Source organism: Anas acuta, chromosome 1, assembly GCF_963932015.1.
Source record: "Anas acuta chromosome 1, bAnaAcu1.1, whole genome shotgun sequence".
Classification (NCBI taxonomy): domain Eukaryota; kingdom Metazoa; phylum Chordata; class Aves; order Anseriformes; family Anatidae; genus Anas; species Anas acuta.
Genome location: NC_088979.1, coordinates 99,577,311 through 99,597,102, shown reverse-complemented (window position 1 = coordinate 99,597,102; position 19,792 = coordinate 99,577,311).

The following is a 19,792-nucleotide window of genomic DNA, read 5'->3' as shown; positions in this document are numbered from 1 at the left end:
GTTATAGGAAGTGACATATATAGGAATTTATTACATAGGAAGCACATCATTTAGATATTGTAATAGGACAAGGAGCAATGGTTTCAAATTAAAAAAAAAAAAAAAAAAAAAAAAAAAAAGTAGGTCTAAATTAGCTATTTGGAAGAAATTCTTTACTCAGAATGTTGTGAGGCACTAGAAGAGGTTGCCCAGAGAAGTTGTGGATGCCCCATTCCTGAAAGTGTTTAAGGTCAGGTTGGATGGGGCTTTAGGCAACCTGGTCAAGTAGCAGGTGCCCCTGCCCATGAGAGGAAGTTTGGAATTATATGATCTTTAAGGTCCCTTCCAACGAAACCATTCTATGATTCTATAATGGAAAAAAAGAAGAATTTGAATTTCTTCTCCCCTAGCTTGTGCTTTATGCAGATATGATTTAGAAGTGGGGGTAGCATAACTAAATTAACCTAGGAATTTTTGCAAGCACTGAACTTCTATAATATGACTTTTGGAAGGCTAGTGAGGGGTGAAATCAGATGAAATCAGATGTTCTCTGTTAGTATGATGAGTTTTAGTCAGACCTTTATAATATTGCATTAGCAAGATAGAATCATTCCTGTCTTTACTGAGATGAAAAATCTGTTTCACATGGTGTCTGACCTTCAATTTAAATACAATTGCTGGAGTTCACGAAGGTTCGTAAGTTTTGTATTCCTGCTGAATTAACTCAAATATTTAGGCATGAGCCATGGTATTTAACTCTGTCCAGTCAATGCATATTCTATAGGAGGTAGGTTAATTTTCTTTGTATAGTTCAAAAGACTAAAAATACTGTAAATTTAGCTGTTTTTAATTTGTTTTAGTTGGTGCAAGTGGGAAAAAAATATCTGTATTATGATTGTTTTGAAAAATTATATTTAGATCTTGTTTATATTTTGGTGTCTGTATAATTAGATCATAATCAAATAATTGAATTTGAACATATTTCTTAGCTCCCAGTGAACACTACCATTGGGGCAGAAAATGAGCTATGAAATCTATCTTGTTAGTGAGAGAAGGATCACTCCTGAGATAACAGAAAAGCTGTATGACTGCTCAGTCTTAGAGAGAGTGAGTTCAAAGCTGAGGATTATAGTAAAACACAACAATATGCTGTTAGACTGATTTGTTCTTATAAATAGTATTGCTTGTACTTTACCTCCCCTTCAGAAAAGAGCAAGAATGGATTTACAATATACTCAGTGATTTGACAGCTCCAGTCTCCCATATGAAGTGTTACAGGTATATAAGAGTTTAAGTTGTGCCAGACTTTCTATCTATATCTAAAGCTGGAGCTGTGCTGCAGTCAGAGCTGTGACTGTAGGCCTGGGTGGATGTAATTTTGCTGGCTGAATTACTGTGTGTATCATTAGATATTAATTTAATGCATGTTTATTGTTTCACAAATAAAGTTTTTTTTTTTTTTTTTTTTTTTTTTTTTAATATTATTCAGCAAATGTAAATGCCTTAAGCTTAATACAGCACCATGTCAAGTTGAATAACTGGTAACTGTCATTTGCAGCTTACCATTTGAGATTTTTTTTTTCTTTTTCCTATAGAAGTCCCCTCTTTCCACATGATTATTTGGAGGAAGCTGTTACTTTTCAACAGTAATAAGGGTAGTTTATATTTACTTTACACTTAGAATTGCCTGAATCTCTCTATTGAGCAAATAAAGTGTACCCCTTTGAATTTTCTTGCTTAAATACTCTACTGATCTACAGATTTATTTACTGCTGCAAGAAATAATAAATGTAGTTTCATAATAGCATGTCTCTGATCTAAATGGATGATAACAAGTCTAGAGAAGATAGATCATGCAACCCATTTTTCCAAGAAGAAAGTATTTGCCTTTTTTTTCCATTCAGACGAGGGAATCTCAGAATAATTGGAATCTTTGTGAAGCAGAATAGGAAAGACTTGAACAGTGATGCAATCCCCAATCATTTTTGAAACCATTAAAATAACCAGAACCAGTTTTAGTATTTTAGATACCTAAAAAAAAAAAAAAAAAAAAAAAAAAGTTCATGAAGCGTATATTGAAGTTACGTTTGAGAAACTTGTTAAAAATCACATTCTATTATTTTTTTTTTTTTTCCCATGATTTTTGGTTTCCCATTGAATGAAGAAGCTTTTAGACAAACTTACATCCTAAGGAGTCTCATTGTAGTGACTTCAGTGTAAGCCAACTTCTGTCTGCTCGCTGGAATGAAATACTACTTTCTGGTCTAACATGTTCAAGATTGTAAAGCTGTATGGCATTACTTAATATTGCTTGTCCTCCTGTGTCTTGTTGTTTAAAAAGCTATCAAAGGTGAACAGAAGGAACAAAACACATTATTTAACTTCTTTGATAAGTTAAAAAGTTCTTAATTAAAGATAAACATGAAAATGAGGTGGGAAAGGGGATGTTTTCCCCTCTACAACCTCAGAAATTATATACTACCCTTACTGGAGAAATGCCACTTAGTGAAAAGATAAAGAAACTGCATTCACATATGTCTTACCTTGTTCAGCTCTTTGCCTTCCATGAAGTCATGTGCAGTCAATTTTCTTTCAGTACATCTGTCTACAATTTAAATAGGCGATGCAGAGTGTGAAACACATGCTGGGATGCTGTTTCACAGGACACAACTTTGATTTCCTTGAATAATTTTAACAAAGTCATCAAAGTTCTTATGAACACAGAAGTTTCAAACTGCAGTATTTCTTCAGTTTTAATATCTGTCCCTTGCATATTAAGCTCATTCTAGTCTTTTGTCCCATGTTAATAAAATGAAAAGTGACATGACAAAATACAGACTTACTACAGTTTATAGGAATGTTACATTTTTCAAATCCTTAAACTTTTAGCACTTTTATACATTCAGAGTATTTCTCTTCAACTTGTGTTTTCCTTATTATTCTTTCTTTCATAGTTTGTCATCAGCTTATCAGATTTTGATGCTCTATTTAATAGCATAATTAATTTTCCATACTTTTGTTTAAATTTTATTCACTATACAGGCCTGTCTTTCTCCCTTTAATGTCTGTTAATCTTTGTATAGCTGCTGTGTCTTTGCCAGAGTTATGCTTGTATGCATTCAAAGGAGATGATATTGTGTAAATATTTTGTCTTTGCTAGCTGTTATTGCTAGGAGAGCCAATAAAACTGACTAGCAGGCAGAACTCAGCCTCTTTGAGCAACTGCTTGTTAGAGATTTTGCATCCTATGTCTCAGGCCTACCTCTACTGTCTTTTAAAATCTGTGTCTCCAAAGTTGCTCTACTGTCTCCCACATTGAAATGCTACTCTGCCTTGAATTAGCATGTATGTGTCTCCTTTTCATAGGACTTATATGGTATTTGATGTTAAATGTTGAATGATTTTTGTATTTCTTTCCTGTCCAGAAAATCAATTATCCTTTACAATGAAAGGTGAAAAAGCCATTCTGAAAACAGTATTATGGATAAAAATAAAAAATTGCTCTGTATGACTCAGAATACTAACAAGATTTTTCTTATGTATAATGAGTTGCATGGTCATTGTCCATGGTAAATTCATACATCCATTACTGCAAAGTACTTAAATGAATGATCCCTTTCAAGAAAAAAATGGAATTCCATTGTCATCATGAAAATTCAGTACACAGACTATCAGCCCTTATCTAATTCTCTGGGGATTTTTCTAACAACATTGGGAGATTGTGGTAGTTAGCCTTATAAAATCATCCTTTGAGGATATTTGTTCCTCACTGCATGATAGAAAGCACAAAGAGAATATCCCGTTCTTGTTGTTGCAGCCTTTTCATAATACTACTGAACTTGTCTTCTCCAGTATTTTGGGGGATGGGACTACATGATCTTCCAAGGTCCCTTCCAATTCCTAACATTCTGTGATCTTTTGGTGTTCAGTTGTGCACCTTATTGTGCTTCTGGGAGGACTATTCATTTTGAAAAAACTTCTGAACTTTAATTCCACATAGTCTTTTCTTTCCTTCATGACAAAACAAATGAACAAACAAACAAAACCACCACCAACAAAAACCCACAGTGTTTTATCTACCATTTCTACTCCAGAAGTTTCTTCTACTCCACTGTTCTCCTTTAGTTTTGCCACTAAGCTGAACACTTAGCTGAGTTTCAATTTATATTCATTATTTCTGAATAAAACTGTTATATTCTGTTGGGTTTTTCCTTTTACCTAATCAGAGAAAGCTAAATAAGTAGCACTAGTTCTTAGACAATGAAATTGAATTATTCTTCCAACATATGACTTTGGCTCCTAACCAAAAGGCAAGCCGATGTATAAAGTCTATTCCCTCTGAGAGGTTCTCTTGTGCTATTTCTAGATGCACTTTTACATATTGCAGTTTGAAATTAACTTTCCTGTATGACATTGCATACATAATTTATGTCAGATACTCATAATTACTGCTGACTAAAGTTTAGGAAAGTTCATAAATAATGTTTTGCATTTTTTAATTAATATTTTTATTTTGTTTTATATCAATCTTCTCTGGTGTCTATTTATTTAGAGAAGCACTAGAAATTGTTAGTATAAAATCAGACCATCTCACAAACATTTGATACAAGTATTATTAATTCCTATCATAGTCTTAGGAAGCTGTTATATCTGATTGGGTAATTTTCTACTTTGATCAATTTTTTTGAGGACAAAGTACTGTTGTGTAGCTGGACTAAGAAAATAACAGCATTTGATGACCTGCTTAACATTTTCAGTTTTACAGAGTCCAAAATCAGCAATTCTATGTGTAGTTGAGAGACATTCTGTAATCAGAAGAGGTTAGTATATTCTAATGCGTTTTTATCTTTTTACATTAGAATTGCTGATTCAAAAATGTTTCAAATGACAAATTATATGTAGCATTCTACATATCCAAAACATTAAAACATTCTCGTTCCAAATATTTTAGAGCATTAACAAAGCCACCATTATAGGAAAAAAAAATCAGATTAAGAAAAGTTATTTAGCCATCTGCTAGACACCCACAAACCGATTTATTTTGATTTACTGTCAACCACTTCTAAAATATATGCCTTGTCTGGATTAGGCTGGTGGATCAGAGCAGTGAAAAGTTAACCTGAATCTCTAGTTAGTATGAATAGCATGAAGCACTTCACTTCTTTGAAAAGAGCTATGTTAACTTATATCACTTGAGCACCTTGGTGCAAATCTGGAGATGCTCCTTCCCATTCATATATAATTAAAATCTTTCTTCACCTCAATAACTCATTCTCTGTTTGAACCCTCTTCTTACTGTGAGAGTGTGTTGGCCACACATCTACCAAGTGAGAATACATGCATGGCCACACAAAAGCTGCCATTAGAGAAGATGAGGCAGTAGAAGGGGTAGTCATTCTGTCAATGGCAGTTACTGTGGCTGTTGGATCGATCTGACAGTTCACCTTGAGTACGTTGGACTAAGCAGATAACATACAAGTTTTGTGAATGAGATAGCATAGGTTTCTTTTTTCTTGCTGCTTTTATTCAAGCAATCTAGACAACTTTTGTTCAGTGCATGTATTAGAAAATATATCTTTGAGTTTTCAGTACATAAAGTTAACTTGATGACAGCTTATCTGTGCTATAAATTCAGGACAGTTTGTTTTTCAGAATAAACTTGAAGGCATATTCCAGTACTTCAGTGTGTTGCTAGAAAGACACCAACTCACAGTTTAGGGTGCAGCGGAGATGGTATCTTTCATTATCACATCACACAATAATTTTGAGCTCTCATGTTTCATCCTTTCTGTGATGTTTCTTTTTAAAAATAGTAAATGACAGCAAGGCCTCTGCTATCAAAGCATAGTTTTGTAGACAAAGTTCAAACAAGGAAGATGAAAAGGTGATATTTTTCCCATTGGACTTGAAAACTATGCTTACAGAAGAAATCAACAAATAGGTGAAGTACATGCAGAGTAAAGATAAATACCAGCTACAGCATTTTTTGCATATAAGGAAATAATCTTGCTTTTCATCTCTCTTATAGCAAAAGACTACAGAGTAAAAAACTAAAACAGGATGATAAATCATGCAATCTTTGTAGTTGGCATGCAACACAAGTTTCAGTGGAGAAAAACATATGCATGGCCAGCCATCCCACTGAAAGATTTTAGTTCTAAATTATTAAAGTATATATTATTGTTGAAGTCCTCCATGTACCAGCAGACTCTTGTTGTTCTGACTGCCCTGTAATTACCTTTTTATTTGCTACCTTTTGCAACCTCTTTTCCCCTTCCTGATTCTTCTTTTTGAAGAGATATAAGGGCCCTATGGGGCCAATGGAGAAGTATATGAACACATGTACCAGGTGCTCTATGAGATACTCCTTAGGGGCTGCTAATTTTGTGTGCAACAAAGTGCCAAAACACCCGAAGGACAACTCTCTTCCTGAGAGCCAGCTGATGTGGCCCTGTGGGTGAAGGTGTTTCCCCTCCTTTTTTTTTCTTAAAGGATCTGGCTATGTAACAGCATGTAGCTGTGAGTGTTGCTGAAGGGGTTACATGGCAGGGGCAGAGCCATGGTCCCGGGTTTCAGGAAGTTCAACATGGAGGCGGTGAGGTGGTAGGTGAGGGGCTGTGATTTGGGAGTGTCATACTTGGTATTGGGGTTATGAACCTCAGTCACAGGCATTGGGGTATGGGGAATTGTTGCAGGGCTCTAAACAGGAGTGAATATAATGGTGAACCTACAGCTGGGCAACAGCTCCCTTGTTATCTCATCCAGCAGTGCAAGGGTATTTGCACCAAAGCAGCTAGGTTGTAGTGGCAGCGCTCCCTGAATAAAACCACAGCAGGTTCTTGCCCCTAGGCTTTCAGTACCCCCTCCCTGCAAGGAAACATCAAGTCAATGTTCAGGCTGTCTTTGTGTGGTGAGGGCAGCCCTAGGATGAGGAAGAGGTTGGCAGAAGTTGCAAAGGAGGATCTCAGGGGAAGATGGTTGCAGGCAGGTAGGAACAATTGGCACCAGTTGTATCCATGGCAGTCACAGTCCTTAAGCATAAGTATCTTGAAAACAAAGTTTGTTTTGTAGGGAACAAGATGTCTTTTAATTCAAATCATTAAAGAAATTGAGTTTTCAATGATCAGCAAAGTGATTCTTATATATCACCCAGACTTTCTGAAAAACAGATAACTGTGTATGTTAGTGAATGACAACAGCGATGTTTTCAGAATAAAGATGTATAACTTCAAAAGGAGTGATTTTAGAATTTAGTCACACAGATTCAAGTCATAGAATCATCTGCTAACTGGCTTCTGGAGACTAAATGATGAATAACAGATGAATCACGGTGTGGAGTGACTAAGAGTTAAGTGCTTCTGTAAGATATGAATATTTTATACCATGACTGCATCCTCAGTACCTGGAGGTAGTAACAACTGCCCCTATTCCTCCTGCTCTCAGATCTTATACTGAAGAGGAGAGTACAATTTGGTATTGCTACCGAAGCCCTTTCTTCCAATTTTTAATAACTGACTGTAATTTTGTTAAAGGTTCTCATTTTACTTCCCAGCCCTCACCCCCTAATATTCTTCAAGAAGCTTACTTTGGAAATCTAATCAATCCTTTGGTATATTTATATTGTTCTGTTTTGCAACAAAAGCACTGTAGATCACCTAAGAAATACTTGTCATGGAAAATGTTTCCAAGCAGATAAGAGTTCACCTTTTAACAGTTGCTTCTCTCTCCTGCTGTGATGGATGCAGACTGTGCTTTGTTGCACAAACTATGTTTTTGTTTTGAAAATTTAAAAAAATTGCAATGGCCTACATTATTTTGCTTGCCTTTTTAGGAGGCTGTCAGAAAGCTAAAATAATCACTTTAATTATGTGTCAATTTTTCACTGCTCCATTCATATGGTGATACAATCTGAAAGAGATGTCTACTTAGAGGTGTGAAAGGCAGGGTCCTACTAAATTTTAGCTAAGCAGCAGTACTTTGATGATAACAGAGAGTCAGATCTCCAGTGAGAATAATTGATATACATGCATTGACTTCAGTTGAATATTTACACCAGGGAGGTTTTCCTCTGGATATTTTCCTCATATGAATGTTTTTAAATTGTCAGGTCTCTTTATATTAACCTAGGACTGTTTAGATTAGATCGTAACTGCTATCAGAAAGTTCTCAAAATATGCACTATCTTGTAAAAACGTAGCATTTTATCCATGATAGTGATACTAATATTCACTGCTTAGAACCTTAAAATTTTTATCTCCTTAATGGGAAAGACTTTGTTCCATATATTTTTATTTCTTGTGGGTACCTAGCTCTTCTCTTACACCACAAGTAAGTGGGGTTCAGGCACCTATTTTTCAAAAGCATTAGTCAGTTCTACCTTAGTTACTGGAGATTGGTCTGCTACAGCAAACAGACAAAGTATAGTCCTTCATGCTATAGCGATATGTATCAGTGTCAAATTAAAAGACAGTCAAGATAAGATATGCAGTGTATAGTGAAAGGAAGTGGAAGTAGGTGGAAGGATTGTTTAGATACAATTGATTTCATACTGAATATATACACATAACAAATCTAAAAGTACTTACTGTCACACAGCAAACTTTTTTCTTCATTTCAGATCCATAAGCTAAAAGTGAACATTTATTTGAATGTAATTCCTGTTGAATCTAATCTACTTCCTTTTACTATTTATAGTGGGCTCAATAGCGGTAAAATAATTTGAACTGAAAAAAGTTAACAATTATTAGCATTCTAGCAAACTGAATGATGTCTAGATTTTGTAGTACTGTCACTTAGGATAATGGCAAAATGTGTGGTCTAGTGTGGAAATCTTTCAAATACATATACAGAGCATTTACTTATGGGTGTAAGATAATATAATGTGGATGTTTGTTTAAAGTGCCTTTATCTATAGAGGGTCTACTGTATCTTCATAGTTTCTTGCACCTGTTAAATAGTTACTTAATGAAATTAAATAACTGTTTGTGATACATCAGGTAGTGAAATTGGAATGAGTGTTCACCTTCTAAATTTTCCGCTAGAGATGGAGCTTTTTAATGGGAAACACTGTGGGCAGAAAATCATAACAGAAGCAAAGTGCCATAAAACTATAAAGGAACTTGTCTTGTAGTATTCAGCTCTCTATAAATACCAATGTATATGTATACAGAAAAACACTCCCCCCCACCCCCGCCAAAAAAAAAAAAAAAAAGGCAGTAAAGATACTTTTAAAAATATAATGGATTAATAACAGGTTTTAAAAATCTTCCCTATGGACTTTTTTTTACAAATTCAGCTTCCAGCTGTCTCCTAAGGAGGAGTTCTTTGAATAGAAAATGGCTTCAAGATTGAGGTAGCTGGACTCACATTCAGTATGCATATGCTAATTAACATATGCTTATTAATGTGTGCTGCATTCAAACCATGTTACTTGAAGATACAGTAATGTGTTTTTTTGTTTGTTTGTTTGTTTGTTTTCCCATGGCAGGAATACAGACACAACGATTATACAGTTTTAAAATAATAAATAAATAGAAATTTAAAATTAATAAACTTTTAAAAATGAAATTATTAATAGTTAAAGTAGTTTTCTGCTCCCATTCATCTGAAAGTACTTTATGTAACAAGAAAAAAAAAACTGATGACCTTTCACCTTCATGTGCAAAAGAGGAAAATAAATTTTTGTGGAATGGAATGAACCAGCAGCTGCATTTGGCCTTCACCAATTGGTCTCATGCACCTCATTCTGTCAGCTGGACTGTGTTTCCAGAAGGGAAAAGGGACTGGCTTTTCTATACCTTAGTAAAGTAGGCATTATACTACCTAATGACATTCTGAATCAATATTGATTTGAATGTTTTTACTGTGTGTTACTGTGATGTACTTTTTCTAATTTGCTCTTCAGCATAGTGACTCTGGTCATGGGATATGCCCCCCTCCCTGGGGATAAGATGCTTGCCATTGCCATAGCTGGATTTGGCTAGGTACTCAAAAGCTGAAAAATGTCAAGAAATGAATTATGTCTTGCTCATCACATTGAAAAGTGGAACATTCGTGACACTGACTGTGAAGTTGCAGAGAGCTCCCTAGACTTGCACTTCCTGCTGTCTCAGGGATAAATGTCAGCCTTGGCAGTATGGGGTACAGCATGTGGTTGTTCCCTCAAAAACTATGCTATACCCCCCCGCACAAAGCTCTGAGGTCATGATGATCTTCTATCCTCTCCATAGCTTAGCTCTTTCTCGAGAACTCTCTTTTCCTTAAATTTCTCATGTAGTGAACATGTAAGATTACCATTTAATTGTATAAATCTCCTATTTTCCAATGTGGGACTGTTACTTCTGGATGCACAGTCTCAAGTGAAAAAGAATAATTTGAAAGGGAGAGCGTTTAGGAACATTGTCAGCTAAATCTGGAAAATAGCTTACTAGGTACTATACCTTACTGTTTATACTTAAGTGACCAATTGTTTTCTATTCCTCATATTAGACAATAAACAATCAACTCTCCTTGCAAAATATTTGCAAGATATTTGAAGTGTTGTGCAAACTCATAAATGGAGGAGGGAAAGGACAATTTATGGGCCTGGCGTAAGACCATCTTGCAAGCTTCAGGCTATTCAGCTGTCCAGGTCAAGATAAAAGGGAGACAGATTATTCAGGATGAGTGCCTACCATCCAAAGTACTGCCTATGGGACATAAAGGGGAAATAGTTTATCTGGCTTTAGGGTATTTCTTTGCAACTGAAATGCAGCTGGCTAATTTTGAGAACTATCTAACTGCCTCTTGGCTGGACTAATTCAGGGGAGATGAATCTGGGTTCAGATCACTGAAAAATGTTCTTTCATACTGATAGCCTGGAGATGAGCTTACAGATAAATATTCTGATCATATTTTTGATCTGAAAGTAGTTTTAAAAACAAATTTTAGTGTTTTATTATTATTATTATTATTATTATTATTATTATTATTATTATTATTATTATTATTATTATTATTATTATTATTATTATTTCTTTTTCCCTAATAAAATATCTACAAACAGAAATAATGGTTAATTAAAAAAGCAATGAAAAACAGAATGGATGTCTTTGGATTACAGCTTTTATGAATGTTCCTCCTCACAAGACCAACAACAGTATTTGAGGAAGGTTAATTATCTTGAACACGGTTATCAATTTTTACCTGTGCAGAGTTAAAGAAATTGCTCTGAATGGCAATGGCTCCCATAGGAGAATGCTTGTACTCTAGATACAAGAGTACCTATATATATAGTATATATAGATACTATATAGTACCTATATACTATCTATATCTATAGATAGAAGTACTCTAGTACTTCTATCACATGAGAACAATATATTCACATATAAATATGAAAGACAATAGGATTTTTCCTTATGGATTTAAATTGGGTGAGGCATAGAGGTCTTAGCTAAGATATACACGATAACAAATAATTAGGTACATAACCCCAATCTCCTGATGTGCACTTCCTAGATAAATTACTCTCTGTTTGGGAGTCTGTTTCTCATGTTGGGAATGATGCAAAACCCATGTCAGGTTGACCCTAGCCAGGAAGAAGGGCCTCTGGGAGTATTTGAAAGCATCCTAGTCCCCAGGCATATTCCACTGACCCTGGGACAAGAGCAAGCTAGATATGAAGGTTTTCCTCATCCCTCCCATTCCTCTGCATTTCACAGAAAAGGATAGAAGATACTTGGATGAGCAGGAGAGCAATACCACTAACAGATTATGGGATAAAGCAGTACTTCATGTAGAGAAGTAATTCTCATTTATTTTTCACCTGCACATAAAGAAAATAAATAAATTGTTGGTTAGTAGCATATTTTGCTAATTATAGCAAAATGGATTTGACTTGGTGTCTCCCTTCAACAATTTACTTCCTTAGTTGACATGGACCAGATGCATTTACCACATACATTTTATGAGCTTGTACAATTCAAGTCTCAGGAACTGAAAGTAAAATATCAGTATTGGCAGCTTTTAGCATACTTCTATAAAGAAGAAGCCAGTCCCCTACTTTCATGTGCAGATACACGCTCCAGACTGTCTCCAAAAATCAGCTTTACAGAAGAAAAGGTGAGGTCAAATTAGTTTTGAAAATTAAAATGCAAGCATTGTTTTTTTAAGCTTTAGTCTATGGTTTTGGTATGTGATATCAGTTGAAGCAGTCCTACTCTTGTTATGATCCTGCAGTTCAAAATAACACAAAATTCTACAATGTACAGTAATATATATCAATGCATTAGGAAACACTGTAATCAGAGCATCCTATTGACTTTAAAAAAGTCAATAGATCTCAGGTCTACTTTTCACTTAGATTTCTTTTTTTTTTTAATTATTATTGTGCACTTCAGTAAATTGGAACATTTTTATTTTAATGTCTAAATTACTTGCAGAAATGATCATATATAAGAATTAACAATAGAACTTTCAAATGTATCTTATCCAGATGGATATTAATAAAGCAGTACACAGTGCTAGTTCAGTGCCATTTTTTTCCCTTTTTTAGTATGTGTACATTTATGGTGCATTACATTAATAAGTAACCACTCAAAAAATATCCTTTGTTCTCCATAAAAGAAAAGGAATGACATCAAATTAATTCAATTAAAAGACCAAGTAAATTAATTTTAATAATTACAGCAGAAATGACAAAATAATAAATTAGTTATTCCAATGTTGAATTGTTCTTTTAAGTTAAAGTCTTTATTTTTACTTCTCAAGATCCAACGAATAACACAACAACTTAAAATTCTGTTTGTTATTTCTATTCATTAAATTAACAAAAAGATAAATCTAATGGCTAACAAGTAGATGAAAAAGTTCAATCGAGCAGATTTAGGAAGGTAAGTCTTTATGAAGACAGATATCTGACTACTGTGTCATTCAAAGAAAGGTATTAGAAAGACAAAACATCAAACATAGAATACGGAATATGAAGATAAGCTATAAGGATAAATGATAAATCAAAAATAGTCTCTCTGTGTTACAGACTGAGGAAATTCTTCTGAAACAGAAAAGGAAAAATGTTGTTTATAGAGGATGCCAGTTCCCTTACATCCCCCTCAATCTGTGCTTATAAACCTCAATGGGTGAAAGGTGCTGCTTTTCAATATTTTCTGCCTTTCAAGGATAGAATTCCATAGTATCTAATAAAAGTACTTCTTATAAAGGTATGATTTAGGTAGTTAATCCTAAGAAAATAAGGTCTCATATAGCAGCATGCTGATAGTTGTCCTGGCTTTATTTTGCAAATGGTGTAGTAGCAATAGAAAAGAAAAAGGGACAAGGAAAAATGGCTTTCTGTTCTATTGTGGCTGCATAACTGAGAACCTTTAAAACCAAGTACACTTTCTTTACAGATGAGCTGCTGGGAACAGGACCTCATTCATGTTCTGTATTTTATGGTTGTTGTTTTAATTATGATTGATCTGAAACATCGAACCAGCTTTGTGACTTCCCTAGCTGATGATGCAACGGGTCCAGTGTCCTGGAAGCCACCATATTCTTTGTGTAGCTGTAACAGTGCACCATGTATAACACACACTGTGGAACTACACTAGCTAACGAAAGCAAAAGATTTCAAGAACTCTTTCTATATCCTGGAAACTCTTCCTGGTCCTGGAACAGGAGAAGACCAACCGAAATACTCATCAACTTCCTTCACGTAGATAAAAATGAAGTTCTTGGAGCTGAAGGCATGGAGCATTAAAAGGCCTTGAAGTTGAAGTGGGAATAGAGAAATCTGTTGGAATACAGTCATCAAGTATGAGTCAGAAACACAGTATTTTTACCGCAAATAGGTTGCAACACATGAATGAGTGGTAAATTTCCCCAGAATGGAGCTGGGCCTGAATACTTTGTCTTTAAAACCCATGAAGCTAAACACCTCCCATTCCCACAAACTGAACAAAGTCCTGTCTTCTCAAATTCAGCCAAATTCTAGCCCTACAGCAAGGAATTGCATGAAAAATGTTGCTGGGAAATTACTGGCTGTATTTTAACAATGCTCCAAAAAGAACCTAAACACGTCATTCTTTCATCCTTGCAGGTCTTTCAGGTTAAAAATAAAAATAAAAATCTATTAAAGTAAAATGGGAGTTTTGCCATTAATTTCAATGGGGTAGGATTTCAACCTTTGTTTTTGTGCTGTGAAAAGTATAGATCAAACATTCCTTTCATGCTTTAGGCACTCTGTCCATTTCTATCACAAGCATTTTTTATTCATAGCACCTTCTATTCTGTTCGGGAAAAACTTATGTTCCTGAGTGAAATTTTTAGCTGTTTTTGTCAAAGAGACAGCATGAACAATGGAGGTGAAAAATCATGTCAGTATCTTAGTGCTTTCCTAAATCTGGGATATGGAAGAAATAGTTCAGTGCCTAATGTGAACTGGATCACTCCAGTGGAGTGATCTCCATTTTTTCCCTAGTTTTCCAAAAAGATCCTTACTTTTCTTGAATGTAAATTCCAGGAGTCGGAGCAGGAGTCGGAGTATAAATGATTTTTTTTTTTTCCAGAGTTAAATCAAGTAAACTATTATTTGCCTCCTGTAGTGAAAGATAGCTAGTAAGATCAGTCTAGTTCTGGATAAAATATTAAAATGATTTTTGAACCCCAAACCAGAAATGACATTTATGGAGGTTTCTAACAGAATTAAAAAAAAAATAGGTAAAGCCGTCTGTGCATTTGGAAAATAATATAGAAGTCACAGATTAAAAGAGATTAAAAATAAACTTATGTGTAGAAGCAGTGTAAGAAAAGCATCTTCTTAAACTAGTGAATAAAATTTAAGGGGCATTGGGTCAGTACCATAAAGATTTAAAAAAAAAATAAATCTACATAGTGAGTCTATTTAAACAAAACGCATTTAACTTGAGGTGTTTTTAAAAGATTACAGTTGCAGACGCTTGACCAAAAGCTTGGATTATAGTTGTTCTCCTGCAAATGACAGTAGATAAAATTCTTCACTGTGTTTTCCACTGTAACCACATGGTATTGAAACTGCAAAGTATCCGCATAGTCCTTGGTTACAGCAACTGCATCATAAGTTTTCATTTGTGTTTTTAGAGTGCTTTTGCTTGTGAATTTTACCTCACCATATCACTGCTACCCATAGTAATAGGTCCCATTCAAATGATTAAAGTCTATCAAGTAATACATTTGTTGTGTACATTAACCCTCATTGTGTTTAGCTGAGTTTAGCTACAATCCACAGGTATTTAGAAGTATAACTTCTCCTGTAGAAGAAATATATTTTTTCATTTCATTTTCATTTTTTTCTCAGAAATTCTCATAATTTAACAGGAGCACACTGAGAATTACAAAAAGAGAATTTAAACTAACTGAATATAGAAAGTATTGTGTTTGTGTTTCTTTATTTTAAAATGTTTATTGCAAATCATTAATTTAATAAAGGATAAAGAATATTACTCAGTTTACTAAACTGCATTTGATTATACTACAAAACATTTTGTACTTGCTTATTGCTTGCAGCTCATTAAATACCTCAGATAGCAACAGTATGTCAGTAGATGATTACAAAGATAAGCACCATGGCAGCATGAGGAGGTGGGAGCCAGGAGCAGGAAATGACCCGGGTGTAGGCAGGGCCTACCCTCACCCTCCAGCCCCAGAGGTTGGCAGGCAGAGCTGGGGGTGGCAGTGCGGCCCATCCTCAGCCTGGGTGCAGTGAGGGGATGGACTAGAGCTGGGTCTGGGAATGAGGCACCAGTGTGGGTGCATGTCCCATTGGGGCCAGGGCTCAGCATGGGCTGCCAATGGGGCTGGAGCTGGAATGGAGCTCCTGGGCCCTGGTCGGGGAGCTAGCAAGCAGTGAAAGTAAGGCAGGGCTGCTCACAACCCCTGGCTCTTGTCATATACAGACCCAGAAGTTATTCTTTTAATTTACACATAAAACACTTTCACGATCCCAGGTAATCCCTCTGATTCAGTCAGTCAAATGCTGTTTTGATGTAAGCTGAGCGGACTTGTTCATTTCTCTTTTCCATTGTATATCCGGGTGTCATCCACAAGTTTTTATAACATCATCATACTGGGAACTTATATTCAGTTTATATTAATCCCTTTATTTAGATCCACATTCAAAAAATAATAATATTAATTAATATTTCATAATGGACTTTCATATAAGAATGAATACAACTTCTTTTACAGTTACAAATGAACCTGTGATCTATTTCCAGAGAATATATGGAGAAATTAGAAACTAGGAAAAGCAGAGTAACAGTTGAGGATAGTTTTATTTCCCAGGTTCCACTACTCTGGATACCCATGTTTAGAAATGACCTCTGTGCCATGTACTGATATTTACTCTATAGGTAAATGCTTTTTATTATTTTGGTGTTGAGCATTTCCAGTTACTGTGTATTGGTGCTACTGGAAATTCAAGTAGTCTTGTGCACTCCTGTAAATATAAATACTAAAGAAACAATACACTCAAACACTGTTAAATGATTTGTTTACCATGACAAATGGAAGACCTAAATGTTTAAACTGTTACTACAGGAAAAAATATTTGTGTCACATCTTAAAACTATTTTTCATCTTACTCCCAGGATAGTCCCTTTGTATTTAGGGACCATAATTATTTATGATGCTGAATGAAGTTCAGACTCTGGAAAGCATTCTTATTCTGCTGATGGCTTCACAGTGGGTTAATTTATTAGGACTATTACTTTGCCCTCACGCAGACTTACTTGTAGTACTCTGTCCAGGACTGGAGCCCCGAGCACAAGAGGAGGCCCAGAAGAGGATCACAAAGTTGATCAGAAGGCTGGATCACCTCTCATATAATGACAAGCTGAGAGAGCTGGGGAAGTTCAGCATGAAGAAGAGAAGGTTCTGGGGAGACCTCATTGCAGCCTTTCATTACTTAAAGGATGCAAAGGATAGAAAAAATGGAGAATGACTTTTTACTCAGGCAGATAATGATAGGACAAGGGGTGATAGTTTTAAACTAAAAGAGGGGAGGTTTGGACTAGTAGTTAGGAGGAAATTCTTCACTTAGAGGGTAGTGTGGAACTGGAACAGGTTGCCCAGAGAGGTTGTGGATGCCCCATCCCTGGAAGTGTTCAAGACCAGGTTGGACAAGACCCTGGGCAACCCTAAGTGGGTTGCATCCCTGCTCAAGGGAGGTTGAAACTAGATGATCTTTTAAATCCCTTCCAACCCAAGATACTCTATTACTATATGACTTTTCATTTTTATTTTGTCTTCCATTTAACTTGTCCCCTCACTACAGTTTCCTGAGCAGGTTATGCTGGATCAGTACTAAATTTAGGTAAAGTAGTACCTTCTACTTATTGCTAATCTTTAGGTTATTTTGATTGGAATGCCATGCTTCTGGAATGCACTGCCTTTATTTCTGTGTTCACCTTCATTGTCCTCTTTTGTGTAAATAATATCTAAATGATTATAGAAACTACATTCATTCATTTGTGAAAGATAATATCTCTCTGGCCTTCTCATCCAGATTTGAGGTAGACTGAGTTAATAAGACATATACTTGTTTCTCTCCTGTGTATCTAAATGGTAACCATTACAGATCCATTTACTTTCTTAGCAGTGGCTTACCTTTGACATATATTTCAAGCTATACAACTTGTCTTTAGAATCCTTCATGTTGTTCATTTGGAAACATAATTTATTTTTAAAGCGCTATTTTGACAAATTTCTTGTTTTAAAAGAATAAGCTGCATGGGAAATTGATCCAACTAACACTCATTTTTGCACTGACTGAAATGCTTCTGTGACTGACAGGTGATATTGTCAAGCTGTATTTTCTACTTGCCTTATGTTTTCTTCAGCTACTTAAAGCCATTCCTCCTTCAGTCTAGACAAGTGTTGTGGTTGTTGTAGTACTCAATTTAATATAAGACACTTTGGTTCAAATTCTTGTTTAAACTAATCAGAGACTCAAAACCAGTACCGCTCACACAGATTAATTCCTTGGAAAATTAAACAGTGTTGGAACATATTTCTCTATCTATCTCAATTTCACACCAAAATTGTATTAAAAAAAGAATAAGAAAATAAAAATATAATATACATGAAGAGACCTTGGATAAAGTCCTGCAAAAATCTCTTAAAATATACGAATTTTAAGCTGTAGGAGGTGCTCACAAGATGTCATTCACAGCTACTGGAATGAAAAATTTTTAGATTTCTTTGTCATTTGGTGATGTTCAGTTTAATCACCCTTTGAAAGCTGTTCCTAAGCTTCCTAAATAGCTATACGGTTCCTGATTATCCAAAATTTTGGTACAACTAGTTAGGGTAATGATAGTATTTTGAGGTGGACAATAAATAAATACGTGATGATTTACTCAGAAAACAGAGCTACTGGCTAAAAATGAACCTCATTTATGTAATATATATATATATATATATATATATATATATTCCTGGGATCCTTTTATTTTGTTTGTTTTTATGTTTCAGCTTCATGTCCTTTTGCTATTCTTGATTCCTGGTAGGATCAGAAAGTAAAGGACTGAAAGGTGAACTGAAACACAGATTGATTTTAAAAATCCAGTCATCTAAAATTAATGTGGTAGTTCTCTCAAGGAAATACAGTCCTCTGTTCTACTACAAATCTGAATCATATCTACCTGTATCTATCTGTCATGTAAACAGCTTTTAATTGTGTAGTGATTACTGCAAAGATTGTAGACCATGATTCAAAAGGCTTATCAGGAAAGTTTGATTGTAGGTACCTCCTTAAATAGTTCTCATAATTTTCTGTGAGACTTCAAAATTTAGTGGTCTCTGTATTGAAGAAAATTCTGAGTTCTCACATCTCACAAAGTTTAGGTGGGCAATGTATGCAACAAGAAGAAAAGAAGAACATACTGACAATCAGTAACTGTAGAGACATTGAAATACAAATACAAAAGAAAAAAAAAAAAAGTCATTTTTCCCCCTTCTACTTTATACAGAACTTCTATGTCTGTTACTCAGACTAACCAGTTACCCAAAGCTAACTTTGGGGGGGGGGGGGGGGGGGGGGGGGAAGGGGGGAGATGGGGATGACAATCATATCTTCTTCCATTAGCAGAATTGATTTCCAATTTATTTTTGAAAACTAATTTTGTCCTATAAATTGCCTTACAATAGTTACCTTGACCCACTGGAATTTCTTCTCTGGCCTGCTATTGCATGTTTTTAACTCTACCATGTGTCCTCTGGTCAGGATTTCTGGCACACTTCACAAGTATAGTCAAATGGGTAAGGGTTTCATAAACGTGGAAAGCAAACACTTTGTGCATGCACAGATATGTGGCTTTCATACATTGATGTATTTTTACATTTCTATTTTGTCATTTGGAAATCTTACTCATCTGCTTATCTTTTGAGGCATAGAAAACTGGCAGATGATTTAAGAATCCCAACTTGTGATGTAACTAAAAGAGCTTTCAGGAGGTCATTGGGGCTGAAATGTGAAGATGTGCTTCTCCACACAGATAAAACACTTCAAAAATGAGGGAGAGTTAATCAGGAAATAATTGTTCTAATATGGAACTATAGATGGAAAAGTCAATCATGTGTGTCTAGCCTTACTTTCTGCATTCAACAAGATAGTGTTTTTCATCCAATTATTCCTGCATTGAGCCCAGTATATTTGTCTAAAATGATTGTGTTCAGCTGAAGCAATCCTGGAGGAAAGTTTTATGTCTTGATCTGAGGATATCAAAGAAATATGGACTTTTGATTTGTCCATTTCTCTTGATTTTAAAACATCTATCTTTTTATTATTTAAACATCT